Source organism: Budorcas taxicolor, chromosome 4, assembly GCF_023091745.1.
Source record: "Budorcas taxicolor isolate Tak-1 chromosome 4, Takin1.1, whole genome shotgun sequence".
In the NCBI taxonomy this organism is placed as follows: domain Eukaryota; kingdom Metazoa; phylum Chordata; class Mammalia; order Artiodactyla; family Bovidae; genus Budorcas; species Budorcas taxicolor.
In genome coordinates, this window is record NC_068913.1 from 102,619,450 (window position 1) to 102,642,233 (window position 22,784).

The 22,784-nt window shown below is 42.3% G+C and overlaps 1 protein-coding gene across 1 annotated transcript in view; it reads right to left on the reverse strand.

Annotated features, from left to right (window-relative positions):
• The window catches only part of PTN (pleiotrophin), a 105,503-nt gene extending 85,477 nt beyond the window's left edge, over positions 1–20,026 (reverse strand). Inside the window, exon 1 of the mRNA XM_052639067.1 lies at positions 19,986–20,026. The gene's annotated coding sequence lies outside the window, so the exon portion shown is untranslated. The remainder of the gene's footprint in view (positions 1–19,985) is intronic.
• Positions 20,027–22,784: the final 2,758 nt, after the last annotated feature.

Sequence of the window (22,784 nt, forward strand, 5' to 3'; positions counted from 1 at the left end):
ATCACTGTTCAGAAAAGAATTTAGTAGAAACCCAATAGGTCTTTCCTGATACCCTCCTCCCTACACTATCCCCCTTCCTTCGATAAACACAATCATTCTCCATCTAATTGCTCTTTATTATTTTCCTTAGAACTTACCATTAACTGAAATCGTGTCTATTTATTTTGTTCCTCATTTATCAATATAAGTAGGTACCTTTTACCTTTTCACCCTTGTGTCGCTGTACAGTGCAGTATATGCTGCTGCTGCTGCTAAGTGGCTTCAGTCGTGTCCAACTCTGTGCGACCCCATGGACGGCAGCCCACCAGGCTCCCCCGGCCCTGGGGTTCTCCAGGCAAGAACACTGGAGTGGGTTGCCCGTTCCTTCTCCAATGCATGAAAGTGAAAAGTGAAAGTGAAGTCGCTCAGTCGTGTCTGACTAGTAGCGACCCCATGGACTGCAGCCTACCAGGCTCCTCGGTCCATGGGATTTTCCAGGCAAGGGTACTGGAGTGGGATGCCATTGCCTTCTCCGGTACAGTATATGGGCATCCTACAAATATCTGATGAGTGAATAAATGGGTGGATGTTTTCATCTATACTCTTTTAAAAATACAAAACATGTAATCTCATATAGTTATATATAGACAGATATACACAGTCACTGCTTTACACAGAAATGTGAAACAATAAAAATGGTCATGTAAACTGAAACCATGGCAAGCAACCTTAATAATAATTAGGGACAATTATGATTGCTCCTTGAACTTCAAAAGTTTTTGCAAAATCATTAAAAACTCATAGTATCAGATATAAATGTATTGTACAGCATGCATCCTTGCTCAGTTGTGTCCAGCTCTTTGTGAGCCCATGGACTGAAGTCCATCAGGCTCCTCTGTCCGTGGGATTCTCCAGGCAAGAATATTGGAGTGGGTTGCCATCTCCTACTGCAGGGAATCTTCCCAGCCTAGGGATTGAACCTCTGTCTCCTGCATTTCCTGCTTTGGCAGGCAGATTCTTCTCCACTGCACCACCTGGGAAGGCCCTGTAAATGCATAGAAAATTTAAAAATATAGGGAAGCTTATACTTACTTAGTATATGGTAACTTACACCATTAGAAATATTGAGATTTAAAGTGTTTCTTTTTTTGGAAAAATATTTACCATGACTACTTTGAACAGCTTGCTGCCTTCTCACTGTGTAAATTACAATACATTGTGAGCATCTTTCGATGCCTGGGCCAATTGTCATGGCTCTCTAAGTTTGGATTGGCCTCCAAGGTTTTATTCTTCATGCTTTCACTATCTTAAAATATACTTGAGAATTCCATTAAAGTGGGTTTCTTGCCAGCATCAGTTCCTTCGGGACATCTTCATCCTCTTTGTTTTGTCTGTCTTCCTCATTTATATCGACAAGCTTGTCTCCACTAAGTGTCTTTGGCTGCGAAAGCAGAGCTTCTCAACTGGCAGCAGTGTCAACGTACCCACCTACGGATAGATATTTCTTCTCTAACTCCATTTATGTTTCATTTGAATTTCACTTCCAGTGTTAAATCACTTCTCACTTCTTGCCTGCAATTCATCTCTGTTGGCCAATTCCTTCTTTAAATGGTCTGTTTCTGAAAAATGTCATTGGTTTTATCCTGGGAGACAAGGAGGCAACAAAACTCCAGACTTCACTGTCTGTGCATAAAATGAATTACCGATGCAGAGGGACCACTGATGGGCAAGGGATGGAAGAAATGATGTGACTGCTCACTGATTATAAAACAAATCTGTTATTTACGGAGTGATTTGTGGACTGAGGGATTTCCTGGTGGCTCAGACAATGAAGAGTCTGCTTGCAGTGTGGGAGACCCAGGTTCGATCCCTGGGTCAGGAAGATCCCCTGGAGAAGGAATGGCAACCCACTCCAGTATTCTCTCCTGGAAAATCCCATGGACACAGGAGCCTGGCAGGCTACAGTCCATGGGGTCTCAAAGAGTCAGACACGACTGAGTGACTTTCTTTTTCTTTCTCTTTATTTGTGGACTGAGAAGTTAGCAGTTTAATTTGTACTTTATGCAATTACTTATATACTAAAATTTGAACCATGTTGTCAGGGACCTGGTGCTAATTAAACTGTAGTAACCAAACTTCATGCATATTGGAACCACACAAGGCAAAAACCGCCCATAATTGAAAATATTAGTTCTCTGCCAAACTTTCATATAACCTCTAACTCTATGTATAAAAGAAGCTACTTTAGAACCATGCAAAATCAGATTCTTTACTCTCAGAAGTCATCAATTAAAAACACAGAGATCATATTTTCCTTATTGCCCTTCTTTGAGCAATAGAGAACTGTAGACTTTTGGCCAATGCACAGGTCAAAGAAAACAAGATGTAACTGAACATTTTACATATACGCATTTATTAGCCAGGATCAGAAATGCATTAAGTCAGCAGTTTTCAAACCTCATCATGTGTTAGAATCACCAAAGGGACGATTAAAACCCAGATTGCTGACTCCCGTCTGAGCGTTTCTAATTTAACAGGTTTGGGGTGGTACCTGAGAATTTGCCTCTCTCATGAGTTCCCAAGTGAAACGGATGCTGCAGATCAGGAACCCCATATTAAGAACCACCAACTGAAGCACATTCAGAGGGCGTTTCATGAGGAGAGAGAAAAGAATCGGGAGACCAAAATTTGGCAAGAAGACAGACACTGACTCAAAGGGCTTCAGGCATCTCAGAGATCTTTTTATTTTAGGCTTCTTGTTTTACAATCAAGGAAGTGGAAGCCTGCAAGATTCAAATTACTTAACTCAGAAACAAAATTAACCAGTCTTAGAGACTGGTCTAAGACCTAGAGTCTATTTCCAATAATTTCTGGAAGACAGCTGGCACCATAATGGACCCTATTCTCAACAACTATAAGGTGAGATTAGTACACACACACACACACACATAGTGTTTCTCAAACTTTGCTTCATATGAAATGGCCTGGTTAAAAATTCATATTCCCAAGCCCTCACCTAAAAGCTCTGATTTCAGAGGTGGAGGATGCAACCCCAGACCCAAATGCAGGTGAACTGCTCTTTAAGATATTGCTCTAGAGTAAATATTGCAAGCCAGTGTTTTAAAGCACACTCTATACACAGGAAAGAACAGAATTCTGACTTTGCCTTTTTTTTGTTTCTTTCACAAAATACTTTTACAGACTATGAAAACTCCTCAAACTATCCTATGAGGTAGATGAGGCACCTCCTTGGAGAACCCTTGGTCAAGTCTCCAGTCTCCAAGTGTCCTTTTCCTCTTCTGTATAAGGAGTGAAGTTATTAAAATTGATAGCATATGATTGCTCTGAGGACAGAATGAGAAAAAAATATATGAAAGCAATTCATGAATGGAAAAATATTACATGGAAGTTAGTTGCTAGGTTCATTATAGAGAAGCCTAAATTGGATATGATTTTGTTTAATACCAAGTGGAGAATCTGCAGATAAAAGATCCTTAATTGTATTACAGTAGGCTCCCCCTGGCAGAAGCTTACTTATTTGTCAAAGGAACCAGAAGAGGTAAAACCTCCATAACAGTCATAAGATTTCACTCTCACAGGTTCCCAATTACCATGAACAGAAGCTGGAGACTATGTCCCAATCTGTAACAATAAAAACATATAATATATCCTAGGCACAATGGTTTTCTTAGAAAACTGGCTAATCTGTTCCCAGGACATTTCCTGCCTCTTCTGACTCTCACATGAATTAGGGATTGGAAACCAGACAATTTTGACTTCCTGAGCTTTCTTTGCTTTTGGCAATGCTGGAAGAATAATTTTTAAGGAAAGAAAATGAAAATGATCCATTTACCTTGACTCTGCCCTCACTCTGAAGGAGGATCTTGGAGCTGGAGAAAGAAAATACCAGAGAGGGAGGGGAGTCTTCCTTCCCCGCAAAGCGTTGAACATAAGACATGTTCTCCTTTTGAGGGCTCAGCACTTGGGTTTCTCCACATATTTTAATCAATATTCACTGAACCACAACAATCTGGCATCCACGGTCACTCTGGTGTTGTGTTTCATGAATAACTACTTTTTCCACTGGGTGCAGGAGAAATGACTCTGTACACGGCTGGCAGAAGATCATTCCTTCAAGCAAAGCAAAATCAGCAGTTTCAAGGGAAATGTGGGCATCGTAAACTCAAAATACAGAAGCCAACTCACAGGCCAACTGATCCCTTTTGGAAGATGCGGCTTCAGACCATTCCACGTGCATGTGGAATGCCTAGACCTGATTCAGAGTTCTCCTGAAAGCCAGTGCATCCCAGGAAACCTTATGAGATGGAGCGAAGTAATAATGTGCATTCCCCAGCAAATAAAACTGTTAGCATGACCTGGCCTCATTCTGGCAGAAGCATGTTGCAAAATCTCCTGGGGAGGAAGGTACAGTACTGAGCCTGGGGATGTGAGTTCAGCTGGGAGCCTGGTCTCCACTGCCCAAGTGCTGCAAGCCTGAGGCTCCTTCTCATGAACTGGCCTCCGAAATGGTGAAGATACCCATCAAGGTCAGAGACCTGGGAAGCCTGGATCCAGCTCATGGCCCATTCTGAGGATAATCCATCTTTCCACAATTCCTTCAAATCCAAGACACTCCACCTCCTCTCCTATACCAGCTCTTTCTTTTGGTTTCTTCCATCAGTGGGACTGGAATTCTTTCAAACTGATCAACATCTCATTTTTTACTCCCCCTTCACACCCATCTTAACATCTAGATGTCCATCCTAATATCAGATAGCTTCTATTTTCCTTCATAGTGTCTCCAGAAAGAATTCTTCCTAAGTACCCACTAATGTAAAGGCATCAGAAATCCATGCGTTTATTCATTCTTACAGACGTTTGGCATCATGCAAAGGATTGGGCTAAGACCTCTGTAGTTAAGTAGGGGAGAAACAGCTATTTAAAATAACTGCTATATAAAAATGAAGTTGGGATTCACACTATTGTCCCTACCAGGAACTCCCACATTTTCAGTCTTTAAACACAAGTCAGGAGACACTTCCTCCTGGAAGCCTGCCGTGAATCCACTCCCAAATGAATCAGGTATCTCTCTTATGGGATTTCAAGAGTGCTTATCTAGATCATTGCACTAACACTGCACCCATTAGCCATTGATGTACCTGCTCTCCAACTAGACTGTGAGCTTTAAAGACACTGTCGTATTCATCTCGGTACTGCTGCTGCTGCTGCTGAGTCACTTCAGTTGTGTCCGACTCTGTGCGACCCCATAGATGGCAGCCCACCAGGCTCCCCCATCCCTGGGGTTCTCCAGGCAAGAACACTGGAGTGGGTTGCCAGTTCCTTCTCCAATGCGTGAAAGTGAAAAGTGAAAGTGAAGTCGCTCAGTCGTGTCCCACTCTTCGTGACCCTATGGACTGCGGCCTACCAGGCTCCTCTGTCCATGGGAATTTCCAGGCAAGAGTACTGGAGTGGGGTGCCATTGCCTTCTCCGATCTCTGTACTAGGAAGTACTTAACACAGAGCCCAGTAGATTGTGTTCATTGCATATTTTTGAATGAATGAATGAATGGATAAAAACTATAAAAGAAAAATCTTAGAAAGTTGTAAAACAGAAAATGGAATGAGTATTAACTTTAGCTAGAGGAATGGAGACAATTTTCATGGAAGATATGGTATTTAAGCAAAGCACCAAAGTGTGAACAGGATTTCCAGAATTTGAAAAGATCAAGAGCTTGGGAGGAGGGGTGGTACACAGAGAATTACTTTTTAAAACCTAATGGATTCTCCCCACCTCTAACCTGTTACTTCTCTAATCTTTCCTATACTCTAGCAAAGTTTCTCCTTGCTTGTGCAGAACCTCCAGATGCCTTACTATTTAATGGGATAAAGTTCAAGTAGATCAGCTTGCACCTCAAGGGTCTTGCTATTGTTATCCAAAACTTTTTTCCTAATCCTAACTTTCACTCCTTGGTCACCCATTGTCTGCACACATCAAGCCCTTCTACTCTCTGCCCCCAAATACCTTACTTTTTATCATCTCTTTGCTACTCCTCTCTCTCCAGCCCTCACCTCAAATGTCTTCCTCATGCCTTCCTGCCATGGAGAGTACCACTCTGTCTTTCAAAACCCTACCTCCTTCACGCAGCCTCCCTTTTCCATGCCAGATCAGAGTCACTTCTTCTAGACAACCTGATAACCACTCTTCTACCATTTAACCATTGTGTGGTTTTCTGATTTTAAGCCTGCTTTGTCCCTCTTTGGAAGACCAAATAAGGTACCTACAGGCTAGGATAATGGACAGTGGCTTTTGTAACACGCACAGTGTTTCAGATGACTATACTATTGATGAAAAATTCTTAATAACTGAAGCACTCTTCTAAGGATGTATGACACGTCTTTAGGCAGACATCTTATTATTCTGCTACCAGCAGATAGGGGTGCTTTTTCTAGAAAAAAGATTGAATTTAATGAGAAGAAGTAAATTATCTATTATCAGTGTGTCTATGTTATGAAATCACTAACTTTGCCTATGTAATGAAAAAAAACTTGCTACTTTCCTCCTTCACTGATAGAAGTACAGTTATAGTTACTTTTTATCTCTTCCATGAAGCCAAACTAATACTTTTTTTAACTGTGTAACTAGCCCTTTAAGATAGGTGCATCCTTTTCACCGTTTTTACCCTTGGCCTTATCATTGTGGGGCTCCTTCACGCTTTTCAGCTTCCAGGCTTTGCCCCTCGTCAAACCACATCAATACGAGTCTCAAACGTTAATCATAAAAGACATCTCGAGGGAGAGAGGCTCAGTACTTTACGAAAAGAAGTGACTGTATCACACACAACGAGCTGCAGGGCATGGAGAATCCATCACCTAACCTTTCCCAGCCTCTATCCATCTGTGCCCCACTGTTGGATTTCCAAGCTTGACAGTGAATGCTTTCCAATGGGAAACTGTAGCAGGATTTTTTTTCCCATCCTTTGGTCCCTATTGTATGTTCAGCTGCACTGAAGCTAGCTGCTAATCAAAGCCAGAGTCTCTCATACACAAACAAACAGGGCATTGTGGCCTCCCCTGGGGCTGGAACACAGCAATCCAGCAAACAATTTGGTCAGGTGATAGCAGCCTGGAGAACCAGACAGCGCATCACCCAGACCCCCTCCAGCCTCCTCTCCTCTTATGCCCTTCCTCAGGACAAGCCAACTGAACCACCAGGCCAAGCAAACCAAGGCCTGAGAAAGCAGTGGCAAATAAAACAATATACAATCAAGGAGAGCCGCTCTGACAACAGGATTCTTTGTCCAAAAAGAGAGTATTCGCTTGACCATAGCGAGGTAGAAATAAAATACATAGAAAACATATTCCTGGACACAAGGGGAGGAAGGAAGGGATTGAGTCAAAATATCTTCAGATACTGACTGAGCCCTTGTCATAGGACAGCGGGTGTCGGTGGAAGAGTGTAATGTTTAGGAGCTTTGTGGTTAGATATAGTTGATCTATAATCTCCGTTCTACTTCTTGAACTTCCTCGATGGTCCACTGGTTAAGATTCCGAGCCTCTGAAGCAGAGGGTGTGGGTTCAATCCCTTGTCAAGGAACTAAGATCTCACATGCCACGTGATACAGTCAAAAAACAAAAAAAAGGATGTTCTCAGTTCTACCTCTCACTAGCTTGTGACCGTGAACAAGTTACTTAACCATTCAGGGACTCAGTTAGTAATGTTACTGAATTGTGCTCAGAACAGAAAAAGGAAAAGTGATAAGAAAATAAAGCAAGGTCTCCAGCTTCTAGAAATAGCTGGTGATACGGGATGAAGACTCCTCCCTGGCCCTGGCATTTCCTAGGATCAGAGCCTCAGATGCAATGGAAGGTCCTGAACTTGACTTACTGCCATTGTCCCCAGAGCACACCAAGGGAAACTCGGGATGCCCAAGGCCAGCATGAAGCCTGGATACAGCTGTCTTCATAGCACAACAGACGTGGGACTCTGAGCGGCTGCACAATGATTATGAAAACATCCCTGAGTATGAAAGATGAAGTAGAAAAGATAGAGAGGTCAAAGAAAGTGATTGCTCATGTCACAATTTTTGGTGAAGGCAGCGGGATTAGTGGCATTTAATATTAAATGTCACCAGGGTCAGTGAAGGGAGTGCAGGAGAGCGGGGAAAGTGAGTAAACACTATGTGAAAGAAAGTGAAGTCGCTCAGTCGTGTCCAACTCTTTTGTGACCCCATGGACTGTAGCCTACCAGTTCCTCTGTCCATGGGATTTTCCAGGCAAGAGTACTAGAGTGGGGTGCCATTTCCTTCTCCACGGAATCTTCCTGACCCAGGGATCGAACCTGGGTCTCCCACATTGCAGGCAGATGCTTTACTGTCTGAGCCATCAGGGAAGCTCCAAACTTCCCTGTGTGAAAGGTTGTCTTAGTTCTATGCAACGATAAACATGAATTGAGTACGTACTGGAGAAGGCAATGGCAACCAACTCCAGTACTCTTGCCTGGAAAATCCCATGGATGGAGGAGCCCCGTAGGCTGCAGTCCATGGGGTTGCTAAGAGTTGGGCAAGACTGAGCGACTTTGCTTTCACTTTTCACTTTCATGCATTGGAGAAGGCAATAGCAACCCACTCCAGTGTTCTTGCCTGGAGAATCCCAGAGACAGAGGAGCCTAGTGGGCTGCCGTCTATGGGGTCGCACAGAGTAGGGCACGAGTGAAGTGACTTAGCAGCAGTAGCAGCAGCAGAGTACCTACTACTCAATTTGCCATTTGCTATTTGGGTAAAGGAAGAATTGATGCTTTTGAACTGTGGTATTGGAGAAGACTCTTGAGAGTCCCTTGGACTGCAAGGAGATCCAACTAGTCCATTCTAAAGGAGATCAGTCTTGGGTGTTCATTGGAAGGACTGATGCTAAAGCTGAAACTCTAATACTTTGGCCACCTCATGTGAAGAGTTGACTCATTGGAAAAGACTCTGATGCTGGGAAAGATTGAGGGCAGGAGGAGAAGGGGAAGACAGAGGATGAGATGGTTGGATGGCATCACCGACTCGATGGACATGAGTTTGAGTGAACTCCGGGAGTTGGTGATGGACAGGGAGGCCTGGCGTGCTGCGATTCAGATTCATGTGGTCGCAAACAGTCGGACATGACTGAGCGACTGAACTGAACTGAACTGACCCAAAGTGAAAGAACGAGAACCAACTGTCCAGAGGTATAGGATAGAACAAAGAGGTTCAGAAAGAAGACGCAGGACCACTGAAACTTAGAACTAATACAGTGACTTCCTTTAAATACCAAGGGTAGACAATCCAAAATGATTTAATAATTGAAGCACCTTCATAGAGAGACCGACAAATGGAAATAAAATCAGCCAGATGCCACCTTGAGGAATCTATAAGATCTGTAGATTTACTTCAGGAAACACCAGTCAGTATTTTCACGTCTTATCTTTTCTAGTATGTATCTTAAGTGTTCCTGAATTGCACATGGTGCTCCTCATTGGGTATTTCCACATCCTTATTTCAGTAAAAGTCAAATTAGTCCGATAAGCCACAGTCCCATAGTTTCTCCATTTTCGCCTTCTGGGGGAATATTTTTTACTTGCTCCTTAAGGCTTTCCTAACTGTCCTGCACTCAACCATTACATTTCTCACCTCTTAAAATTCAGAGGTTCCTAGCCTCCTATCAGGAACTGAGATCTCACTGCAGCATTATGAGTCATAGTAAATACAAATATACAGTAGATACAAATACTTTAGGCTGATCTTCCTCACCGAAGAAACATTAAGATCCCCTTAAGGAGAGTGGTCACACCTTCTTGTGTTCTGTCCTTATTTTCAATAGTTGCTCAAGTTCCAATAGATGATGATAAACCTGGCCATACCTTGATATGGACTTGGAAAATTAGGTAAGGAAGTGGTCCAATCGAGATGAGAAGAAGACAAGGAAACAATACATAGTTTTTAAATAGAAATGCCCAAGTCTAAACTTTTTTTTTTTCTGATTTCAACAAAGATACTTAACATTACATATTAGAGCTGGTGAGTAGAAGTCAGAGTAGAAAACTAATCCAGGAAGCTAACTGGGCCAGAAGGGTGCTGTTGTGCCAATGAAAGGGAGCCTCTGGGTCTGTTCCTTGATCTCCTTCCATGATCCCTCTACAAGAGTGGGGAAGGTATGAATGGAATCAATGGGTAGAGGGTGTAAGCTTAATGGACAAGTTGACTCCAGCAACCAGCTTGTCTAGCTCACAGCCCAGCATCCAAGATTGCTCATGTCCTATTTAAGGCAGGAGCTCTTCACTTGAACAACTGATACTGTTTTGTCTGCAAATACTTCCTCTGAGAGGAACAAGGAGGGGACAGGCTTGCTCCTGTCCTGGAATGACTTATACCAAGAGGCATGCAGAGCTTAGGAGATTCAGAAGGCAAACAAGACAAAGCCACTGGGGAGAAATCTCCTAACGAACCCCACCAGAGTTAACTGAGCCCAAAGGACCCAAAGAGAGTTCATGCAGAGTGGAAGAAAGAGTTGGTGGGAATCCCAATACTGGCACAGGCAATGAAAGCATTTCCCCCCTTCCTAACGTTCTCTGTGAGATCTGAAGCTCCTCTGCCCAAGCATCAGGCTTCTATCAGATTTTCGGATGTTTTCCCTAGGGTCCCAGTTCATGTCCACTTCTATTTCTTTTGAATTCTTGGTTCTGCTGCCTTTGAAGTTAAATGCTCTCATTTTAACCTCTTGCAAGAGAAATCACTGGATGAGATATTAGAAACCCATAGTTATCTTGCCTTTCGGAAATATGGATTGAGTTAGAGAGAAGTTGGTAGAAATCCACCTCTACCTGCTTATTCCTGCTAAATTGCTTTTGATCTGTTTCTCCAGTCCAAATTCATTTATGACAGCCTTGAAGTACACCTTCCAATCCCCAGATATCATATATCAGAGGGCAAACTCTGTGATCCCTATCCATCAGACCCAAACTGCTGTTTTCAAAGGCTAGAAATTATTTTAGGCTCAAGTTGGTTGGAATCCCAATACTGGCACAAACAATAAAAGCATTTAACTTTCGCCCTCTTCTCTACAAACAAGAGTGTGGTTGACAAACCCAAGTGTGATCTGACTCACTTTAAACTACAGCCAATCTGTACACTAGTCATTCCAAATAATAACAGAGCAAATAAATACTCCCCAAAGAGTGCCAAGCCCTGGGGGGACTTGCCTTAGAGAGGTCAGCTGCCCCTGCAAGCTTACCACCTGCAGTGCATCAGGCCCACTCATCTTAGCCCAGAGCAGCTCAGAAGTTCCTCAGGCTCCTGGGACCTGCTAAGGGGTTGAGATTGAACCTGGGTGGGATCAGGCAGCTGTGGCTTCCCTGGGGAGACATTTACCCCTGGATACGTATCTGAAGGGTCTGCAAGGTTAAGAATGAAAGATAATGTTTACTCAGCTTGACCTTTAACTACACACTAAGGTCCACAGGATTATTTGTTCCCATCTAAATATCCATCCGTTGCTGGGAGAAAGATTTTTTGTTTGCTTTGTGGGATGATGGTTGTTTGTTAGCATTCTTCTATTTCCAACTTTTTAATGAGAGTCCATGATATTAATTTACTAAGCTTTTTATGATTCAAATTTACTAATGTCAAGCTAAATAAATTGAATTTCCGTCTTAACTGGACCACTTAGTAGAAACAAATGCACATGGCAATGTGTGTAAAACTATAAAAATATAGCATATTTTGATTACAATGTTGACCTAAAAAGCTGGACAATTATTTGCACAACTGTTTTCAAAACTTAAATCAGGAAAACTATAAAAGTGTATCAGAGTGTTAATAGTGGTGCCTATTTTGAGCATAATTATAAGTCATTTTTTTCCTTCTTCATAACTTTAAAGATCTGAAAAATCCTATAGCTTGGACACATTGTTCCAAAATGAGAAAAAATAATGTTTCTTCAGGTGTATATTTGTGTTTTCCTAATAACAAACATAGTAATAAAAAGACACATTATGTTTCACATCATTAAAATTAATCAATCTTTTTACAAGTTTGAATTGCATTGAGCTGAATTTAAGGTTCTGCATTTTGCCAGAGGCCTTGAATTGAATAGTTAAACATATATTGTAATTAAAAGAGGATGGGAAGAAAGGATTTATGTTATTGTTTCAAAATGTAAGTACCTCCAGCAGTTAAAATAACTTAATAAACTTTCTGCTTTCTTTCACATAGCAGCTTCAGACTTCATTTGATCATCTTGGACCATAGCTCATATTTAAAGAAATACACTGTACACAGAAGGCAACATTCTTTCATAGAAAAAAATTTTTGGAAGAACTAAATTGGCCCTCGCATAAGATTCTCCAAAGCAGCAAGATATTTTTTTTTTTTAAGCCAAAGATCCAACTCCTGGCTTAACATGGACACTGTTAAGTGTCCATCTGGCCGGTTGGCAGATGCCCAGTGGAAGCCTTCTGATGTTCTAATGCTCAGAAACGAAGGCCACTATACACTAAAACTTTAGAGATGATTCTCTGCTGTTGAAAGCAATAATCCCTCACCCAGGTTAGAAGACACCATATTATTCTCAAATGAGGAAGGCCATTACGGAAACATTATTTTAAAGTTTTTTATGGTCTCCATTCATTTTATCCTGAGTGAAGAAGAGTTTCTCTGTCAGCTAAAAATGGGACTGAGACATGTTCCTTACTGATTGTATCTGGACTCTGAGACAAAAACCTTTGGCTCCTTCTCTGGGCAGCCCAGTGTCTCCTGGGAAGCCACGCAGATGGGTGCTCCCTGCATCCATATCCCTTATGATATGGAAGGGGACCTCCAAGAGAGAAATGATGTTCAAACCTTCAAGAAGAGAACACCGTAGGATGCAGAAAGCATATTACATTACATCCTTCTCCATACTAAGAATGGAATTTCCTGAACACTTCTCGCCAGCTTCTAAGGTAAATGAAAATGGCAGTATTTGGCTCACTGACACCCTCTCAGGGAAGAGCTCGAGCAGAGTACCCGTAAGAAGCCCGAGATCACACCTGACAAAGGGCCCTGGGTTCCTAAGGGGCTTCAGTCAAGTCCATGGCAATTCGGATGGTGACTGTCAATTTCCTCTGCAAGTGATCCAACATTATAAACATTATTTGGACGTGAAGATACAGGCATGATCAGCTTTTGCACTAGAAGGATGTGTTACTGCCAGTGGCCCTCAGTGTGTGTATTAAGCTATGGACATCATGATTAGAGAGTTTTGATTCCTCTCGTAGGCTTCCAAGTTTATGGAACTAAACACTATTGGCTGGTCCCTCAACATGAGGTCCCCGGGCCAGCAGCTGCTATCACCAGGGAGTCTGTTGGAAAGGCAGCCTCTGAGAGTCAGCCAGAGACCTACTGGACCAGAATCTGCATTTTAACAAGATCTCTAGGTGACTGATATGCATATGAAAGTGTGAGGGGCACATCTATAGTATAAACAAAGGGCTGCTCATCCACCATAAAAACCTAAATTTACTGAGAATAACTGATTGGAATTGTTGGTAGGCATCTTGTACAACTCTGAGGAAGCACTCTAACATAATTAGTAAAACAATTCATAGCCATTTTAGTTTAACTTTTTTTAGAGTTGTCTATTCTCTTCTTTTTTCACTCTGACTCAAATTTCCTTTTCTTCACACCTGCCTGTCACAAATCTTGCCTCCTACTCACTTCATCTGATCAAACTTACCTTCTGACGTCTTAGACAGTCTCTAGGTCCTGAGAAAATGATCGTGATGAGCAGCAGAATCGGGAAATAAACAGACAGAACTGGCCCTATTGCTTTTATTAACAGAAGCTCATGTTTCGAATAACAGTTTACAGTTTATAAACATTGCACGGACACAACTGACCTTTACTACCAGCCCAGGAGGAAGGCAAAGCATACATCATCACCATCATCATCATCACCATCTTACAGCTAGAAAACCTAAGGTTCCAGGACCTACAGGACATACTCAGCACCAGGCAGAACTGCAATGAGATAAATGCAGGCTCGTGATTCAAACCTGGACTCCTTCTTCCGAGCTGGCAGCTCCAAGAGGGCAGCAGGGCCAGGGAGGACATGGCTGTGGGCATCAATGCCAGCAATGAAGAGGCTGCACCTTGGATAAGAAGTGTCCAGTGTGCAAAATGCTCTCCTGCACACTACAGGCGGGCTTCCCAAGTGGTGCAATGGTAAAGAATCAGCATACAAAAAAAAAAAAAAAAGAATCAGCATACAAATGCAGGAGTCCCTGGGTTGGGAAGATCCCCTGGAGTAGGAAATAGCAACCCACTCCAGTATCCTTGCCTGGAAAATTCCATGGACGGAGGAGCCCGGTGGGTTACAGTCCGTGGGGTTGCAAAGACTTGGACATAGCTGAGCAGGAGCACACAGACACTAAAGGAAAGGCCAAGGTCAACAACCTGATTTGGGGACCTCACGTGTCAGATTCCCTGGGGCCTGGAGCACGATCACATGTCCCATGTGTTTCTTTTCAGGGGGGGTTTTGGATCCGCATTTAGAATAATCTGAGAGTATAGCAGACAGGAGCATTGCAAGAAGCAGAAAGTCTCACCTTTGTGAGACACAGACTAGGTTTCTGTCTGTCTGTGTCTCATGCCAGCTGGACATGAGAAACAAAAGCAGTGGAGGAGGGGAGGGTGGGGAGAGCAAGGGTGGGCTTTCATGCGGAGGGCTGCACCCCCATAATCAGCATTTCCATTATCTCGTCAAATACTCTGCAGCAGTCAGACTCTGGGTTCAGTCCTTCACACTCATTTTCTAGATTAATATTCATGTCAGTCCTAAGAGATAAGTATCATTGCCTCATCTTAGGAATAAGGAAATTGAAGCAAGAAAGATCACAATATTTGCTAATGGCCACACAGCTAGTAAGAAGTGTAGCTGTGGTTTACCTTCAGTTCTTTCATCTTAGAGCTCAAATGATGGAATGTTACAGCTGATGTTTCTAACACATCACCTGCATTCAGATGGCCTGTCACACGTACAGGTTCTTTGACTCCACCTCTCAAATCAGAATCTCTGGAGATGGGCCCCAGGCATCTGGATGCTGAAACGTGACTCTAGTCATTCTGATAAACACTGAGGACCAGAAATCACTACCCTGGGTGATCTGGCCATTCACTGCATAGACATTGGAGATTAGGTTTGATTTGAGAGGCAACTGAGAGAGAAAATTAACTAGCCAAAGGAAGAGACGGTATTATATTATAGAGGAGAAAAAATATCCAAACTAGGAATTTTAAGATCTTATAAAAACTCCAAGATTCTCGCATAGGGTCATCTTAACCTCTTTAAACTTGTATCCTTATCAATTAAAAAAAAAAAGTCCTGCTCAGCCTACCTAGGTAGAATTGTTATAGAAATATGATGAGAAAATACATGTTACCAGTTCTGAAAAGCAAAAGCCTATAGCCACACTGAAGTTATGATGAAAATAATGTTCCAAGTGTTCAGTCTTAAGGCTTCGAATAATACAGTTTGTTAAAGAAGAGGGAAGGTTTCTGTCTCCATTATGGAAATGAGTCAGAGCCGTGCAAGGTCAAAGGCCTGAAAATGAACAAGGTGAAGTGTGACAAGGAAGACACTCCGCTGAACTGGCAGATCTATACGTTTGCAATAATGGCGGTGAGGGGAAGAGAGGAGAGCTTCTTCTAGATGTTCAAGGATGAGAATGGGGTACTTGGTTTTAAACAGGAAATTGGTACCAGGTGATGTTATAGGGATTGAGTACGGAAGACAGTCAAGGTCATTGGAGCGGGGAGGAAGAGCAGAGAGAACGGTATTCAGAGTCATTAGCTTACTTTTTCACTCATTCATCAGACGTTTATCAGGCATTTCAATGGTCCCACTCTAGATATTCTAGGGTTCTAGAGATGAATGAGAGTGTCCTGGCCTTCAAGGGGTGATGGGGTGGGTGGAGTGGAGCTGGTGGTAAAAGTGAGTAATCCTCAGAGGTAAACGATGTGCTTTCCCAATGGTAACACTGCTGGGAAAGGAGGAACTGAAGTCTTGGGAAGGGGTGATGGAGGGGCTGAGAAGACAAGAGGAGGGAGAATTAGAGCGCCACCTAGAGGAGGATTTGCCTGGGAAAACCCACTCTTGGAGGCTTTAATTTCAGACTGATTGAGTTGGCAATCCACTCCAGCACTATTGCCTGGAGAATCCCATGGACAGAGGAGCCTGGTGGGCTGCAGTCCATGGGGTCGCTAAGAGTCGGACACGACTGAGCGACTTCCCTTCCCTTTCCTTTCAGTTGGCAATCCACTCCAGTACTACTGCCTGGAGGATCCCATGGACAGAGGAGCCTGGTAGGCTACAGTCCATGGGGTCGCAAAGAGTCAGACATGACTGAGCAACTTCACTTTCACTTTCAGTTTAACCCAAATTCCATACTGAAGTTTGAGGACTTGCTGTCTTTCTCTCCATGTTCGTCTATAATTTCACTGAAGAACAGTCATCTCATATCTTGGTATAAAAAGTGGAAGAAGTGGGAGGAAAAGCTGAGAGTTACAGAATGCTCTATGTGCCTTAAAATGATGTTTTTGGTTCTCATTCAGCACAATTCTTAGACTTAAGAGCCCAAGTGTCAGTTACTATTGACTTACTTCATTCAAGATTAATATATAACAATAGATTTTTTAACTAACTATGAATTTTAAGAATCTTAAGAATTCTGGGTTTAGGAAACTCAAATTATGATGATGTTTTTATTTGAAATGTCACTTTATGTAAATCTACTACAAAGAAATGACTCCAAAATAAAGCACTGTAGAAGAAATTTAATTATTTCTCAAACTACCTTGAGCATGACAGTCACTGTGTTCCCTGCCTACTTAAAATAAATAGGAATTTGTGGTGAGTGTGATCTACATAATCAAATCTGCAATGTTACCATAATTATAATGCCCTCTGATAACATTACATTATAGTTAGCCTTCTAAACCACAGAAGTCTTAACTTGTCATTTACCAAATACTAAAATAGGGAGGAACAAAGGGCTTGCTATGTCTGACAGTCTAGAAAGATCGTATGACACCTGGAACACTATGCCACATAAAAGATTGGCAAGAAGTGCATGGAAAAATGGCCCAGTGGATGGAAACTTGAAATGGACATAAACATCAAGAATGGAGAACAGCTTTCCAACACAAGGCTGTGGCCCAAATTCCACTCAAGCCAATTGACTTGATGGGAAAAAGCAGGTCCAGCTCATAGAGAGAAGCTCCATATCTGAATATTATTTTACCCCATGTGTGACATGGAACTGAGTCAAGAGGAAACAAAAGCTCTCTGATTATTCATTAGAACTGCAGCCAAAAGAGACAACATCACTCACCCTTAGAGAGGCTCCACTCAGCATCCAACTAAGGGAACAAGGGCAACTGGAGGTGTCTGACTCACCAGATGCTTAAAGGTGAGCATCTCTTCACACAGGACTGACCTGCACTCAGCTTGCCCCTTGATCACCCTGGGTGGTCTTGGTTTGGGCATTACCTTAGGAGGGAGTCAAGGACAGTTCCCCTTTTTACTATGTCATCATATTAAAAAGTGTATTTGGAGAACTGGAATTCATAATCAGAATCCAGACTACTGGCCCTGAATCCACTATTAACTCATATACCATTTTGAACAAGCCAACCAAACTCAGTCTCCTCAGAAAATTTTGAATAGTAATAAAATACCACATGGCAAATAAGAATATGATCAGAATTCACATGAGAATGTCATTTAAATATGAAAGCAAGAGTATATTCAGAAGGAAAAAATATTTAAACTCAAAATATTTGATTTCTAAGATTGACTTTATTGATAAAAGCAATTAAATTATTTAAGGACCTTATTTCTCTCAAGTTATTTCCAGTGATCAGATTCTGTGAAAATCCAAATCAGCCCACAAGGTTTTCTAGAGTAAAAACATCAAAAATGTTCATTTAAAAATGCGGGTTCTGTGACACATTGCTATATGTGAAGATTAAGGTATACGTGGAAATTTTCAATAAATTAGTAAATTTATTGTTCCCAATATCACGAAAAGAAGCCTAGAAATCCACAGAATTGTGTTATAAATATAATATATGCTAAATATTTTTAAATGTTACTATTCTCATTCTACATAAGACCCCATTGAAAAGTCAGATAATAAAAAGTCACATATTAACTGAGTTTCTCTTCTTTCACAGCTCTAGCTTTGAAAATACAATACACTTGTACCAAAAAGCAAACAGCAGGAACACAGCAGCTAACGCGTTAAGTATGGCTTCAGGTGGGTGTTCCTTATAGAGGCTTTTCACTAAATGAGAAAAAAACGTCCTAAAAGAGGCCTGGGAAGAGGAGGAGAAGAACAACTTCTACCAATTTAAAGTACAATTAGAGAATTCAAGGCACCAAAGTTTCTTAAAGCACAAAATAATTGTTTTTTTTTAATGAAATAATTGTTTAAAAGCCATCCTCTAATTTAAATGAGAAAGTACAAATATTGCTCCTCTGAAATAACTCATGTCCCAAAGGAAGGAAAAACAAGAAAATATCCACTCTAATTGCCTTTGAATTTAACTGGACTATAAATTTTCTTATGATTTGGTCTTTAGAATGCCTAATTTATTTAAAAATAAAACCATACAGAAGATGGAAAATAGAAGCTTTATTTTCTATGCTGAGAGACACCTCTTTTGTCTCACTCCCATTACCTTCCAATATTTCAAATATCAGTTTATCCCCAGATGCTCAAGAGGCTCAAATGGACTTTACTGTTTCACCAACACCACATTTGCCTGAAATCATGAAATCGCTTCATTATGTTTTTAGTTTAAAAGCTTTCTTGATAGTTCCTGGACCTCCTCCCAGGCCCTTTCCTCCAACACACACACACACACACACACCCCATCTCTCTCAAGCTGTTAGAGCAAAACGCCTAAATAACTCTCAAGATGAAAGACGCCAAATGCCAAAAAGACGGGAATTTAATTTTTCTCAAATCATTCCTTCTCCCAGTCATTGCCACCCCTCCCCCCATGAGCCACTCCTAGTTTTTCAGTGTATCCCCCAAACTTATAAAGCAGCTGTTAACAGAGGGAGGGGTGAGTTAACAAGAGTATAAGTAAACTCAGTGTTGTGTTGTGTTAAAGAAAAAATGGTGCTTGCCTGTGTGTGTGTTGAAGAGAAAGGAAGTTTTGTTTTATGTATTAAGTAGGGAAGGGAAGGAGTAGAATACATTCCTCTCTTTTAAAATATTTTAACTTATTAGACGCATCAACTCAAAAACTGAGAATCTAGCCAATTAGCAATCAATATACCCTAGCTTTACGTGGGGGAAATAAAAAGTTCAAGTGTCTCTGTACAGGGCAATTATTAAAATTATTCAAATGAGAAGTGGGATGCAAGGTGTGTCTTTTAAACTTCGGACAGAACCATTTCTAGAACCATTCCTGGGTTGGCAGGCAGGACAAGGAGTGCCCAGATGCTCTGTGAGGGATGCGCAAGGTAGCTGGCACTGGGAGGAACAAGCTCCCACTTGGTACCTAGAAATGCCAGCTCAAACGCATCAGCTGGCAAGCCCCAGGGCCATCCGGAAAGCTGAGGAAAGATGGGGAAATGAGCCTGCTTGCTCAGGCTGCCTTACTTTCTCTCTCTTCTCTACCCAGCCACAGACACACCTACTAGCTCAGGTTCTACAAAGGGCAAAGCTCCCGCACGTTCGCCATCCAGCTGGAAGCCAGGAACCCAGTCCACATGCACGTCCCATAACATTACAAAAGCTTACACTCTTCGCGGGGGTCCTGACTATCTGACCTGACTCCCCCAAAGTAAGCCTCTGGAGCGCATCAGTGTTGAAAGCAGCTCCACGAGCAGAGACACCAGCAGCCTCTCTCCCACTCTCACCAGTATCACGCGCTGGCGCCCAGAAAGGTGTCGATCCCAGACACCTCTGGAGGAATCGCGCATTCGCTTCGACTTACTTGGAGTCGCAAACGAGCGGTGCGCGCTCAGGCTGTCTTTGTTGATCCGGGAGAGGTTTTTCTGCCCTGAGTCCAGGTACCCAAGTCGCTGGTGCTCGCGGCGGCCGCTGCTCTCTGCCCCCGCACGCCCGGTGACTCCCTGCTCTCTTTCTTCTCCTCTCTCCACTTCGGCTTTTCCTCTGCTCTGCGGCCTTGGCGGGATTTTTGGACTGGAAGGCGGGGAACCCGATCCTGCCTCGGACTGGCGCACGCCCTGCTGGGGAGGGGACGGAAGGGAAATGGAGAATGGGAGGGATGCGAGGAGCGGGCAGGGAGAGGACGCGGCTGGGGAGGGGGGAGCGCGCCGTTCCCTCGCGAGCTGATTGGGAAGCTGCTTCTTAAATGCGAGGTTCTCCCCGGGGCCGTCTCGGCCCCCACCCCCGGCGCCAGCACTCGAATTTGAACTCAAAGGCGGGGGGAATGAAAGACTTGTTTCGTTTTTAACAGGGACCGATGCAATATCCCTTTGCCAAACTTTGCGCAGGACCTTTTCTGCAGGTGCGTGCGAATCCCAGTTTACCAAGTAGCAGACCTGAAATGGACAGTTGAGGGTATCTTAGGTTACAGTTTGGGCCCCCGGCGATTTTTGTGATTACTATTGAGGGTGAAAAACCACAGTCTTCAGAACCAAGCTCTGGTTTGTCCCCACCTCCAACGCCCTTCCCCCTCTCTCCCATACAATCTTCCAAATCAATCACTCCAGCGGTCAGTCCCGTCCCACCTGCGCGTCACTAAATGTGCAAAGGACTTTTTGGCGCTTGTCACAAAGAGTGACAGATGTCTGAAAGTTCCCAATTAAATGCCACTTTCCTTTAGGGGGCTCTTTCTTTTTCTGGCTTCCTTGGTGCATTTAGTGACCTACTTAATGACATGTCTTTGACACTCAAGAATTTAGGGGCTTAATCCACGTGGCTCCAACTCCGAGGTTTGTACAACCCAGAGGCTGGGCTTCCGTCTTTCTGTAATTTCCATTTTCTTCGAATGAGGACAGAAGTTAAGGTAATGTACCTAGGATTATTTGAGTAACACATAAATGAGTATTTGTGATATACATGAGAGCAAAGTGTTGCATGAAATGATTAAGTATAAACCAAATGTACCCAAGTACGGTCAAAAAGGAGATTCTCCTCTGCTCACCGGTTCTTTTCTGTTCTTTCTCTTGCTTCTTTTACTTCCTTTCCACTAATTATTTGATAGTGCCGACCCCAAAGATAGCTGCAAAATATTCCTCCCTTCCGTTTCCCATAGTTCTGAAGTAACTTCCTTTCAATTCAATTTAAGAGATAGCTACTAAGTACCTTATATAACTCTTAAAATTTACATAAATCAACCTAAACCCCCAAAAGCATTGTTTTGTGGGAAGTAGCTCTTAGGATCTTAGAAACTTTGATGGCTACATGGACAAATGTACCATGGAGGGACTGGGTGGGGACAAAGAGCCATCACTATAAGCAGTGCTTTGAATCAATCAATCCATTTTTTTTTTCCAAAAACACAAGCATCAGAAATTCACCTACACACCTCCGGTCTATCCCTATAGCTGAATTCTCCATATACCCGACACACACCTTCTTCATATGAAACAAATGAATAAGGAGCTATCTTCCTTCCATATACAAACTTCAGATTGCCTGTGTCCCTTTTGTCCCTGTGTCCCATTTATCCAATGAAGTAAAGCAATATTTGTTTTAATCTGATTTTACCTGTATAAATTGTGGAGGAATGCATATTATCACTTATGATTATTTTTCCCAGACCCTTTATTGAAAGAGATTTCTCTGTATTCATGGTCACTTCATAGGGGTGAAATTTCCAGGCCGTTAAACAAGGAGTTATCCAGTTTTTGGTGGTGGTGGTTTAGTTGCTGAATCAAGTCTGACTTTTATGACCCCATGGACTGTAGCCCACCAGGCTCCTCTATACATCGGATTTCCCAAGCAAGAATACTGGAGTGGGTTGCCATTTCCCTCACCAGGGGATCTTCCCAACCCAGGGATTGAACCCATGTCTCCTACAATGGTAGGTGGATTCTTTACCGATGAGCCTCCAGGGATACCTTCTTAAATACTATCTTAACATCTCCAAATGTAACATATGGCTACCAGTTATTATGATGCTTCTTTATAGGGATCCATAAAGTAAGCATGAGATCCCCATGATTTCCATTCTATTGTATGTGTTATATCAAAAACTAACCCTTTATTCAAATAGGAACATATGAAAATTATTTTTGTCAGTGGTTCTCAACCAGGAGCTGTTTTGCCATTAAGGGAACATTTGGCAATGACTGGAGACATTGTTGTCACAGCCTAGGGGAGGGAGTTGCTACTGTGCTCAGTGAGCAGAGGCCAGGGGTGCTGCCAAACATGGTACAACACACAGGACAGCAGCCCCACAGCAAAGAATTACTTGGCCCGAAATGTTAACAGAGCTGAGATTAAGCCAACAAACAACATTATTAATGTTTGTTTTTATTTTTATTTTTTTCATTTAAAAAGTTTGTGTTTATTTTTACTTTTTTATTGTGGTAAAATATACAGTGATTTTTAAGTGTACAGTTCAGTGCCATTATACACACACATTGTCCTGTGACCAGCACCACCAGGCTTCCTAGGCTCTTAAGGAGAGATTATAATAGCTGGATGGGATCATAATAATCATTTTTAGCCATTGTATTTTTAAAATATAAAGGAAGATGAGAAAGAGGTTTTTTTTTCTTTTTTTTTTTTTTAAGAAATAGAAATCTATAAGGTTTAGATT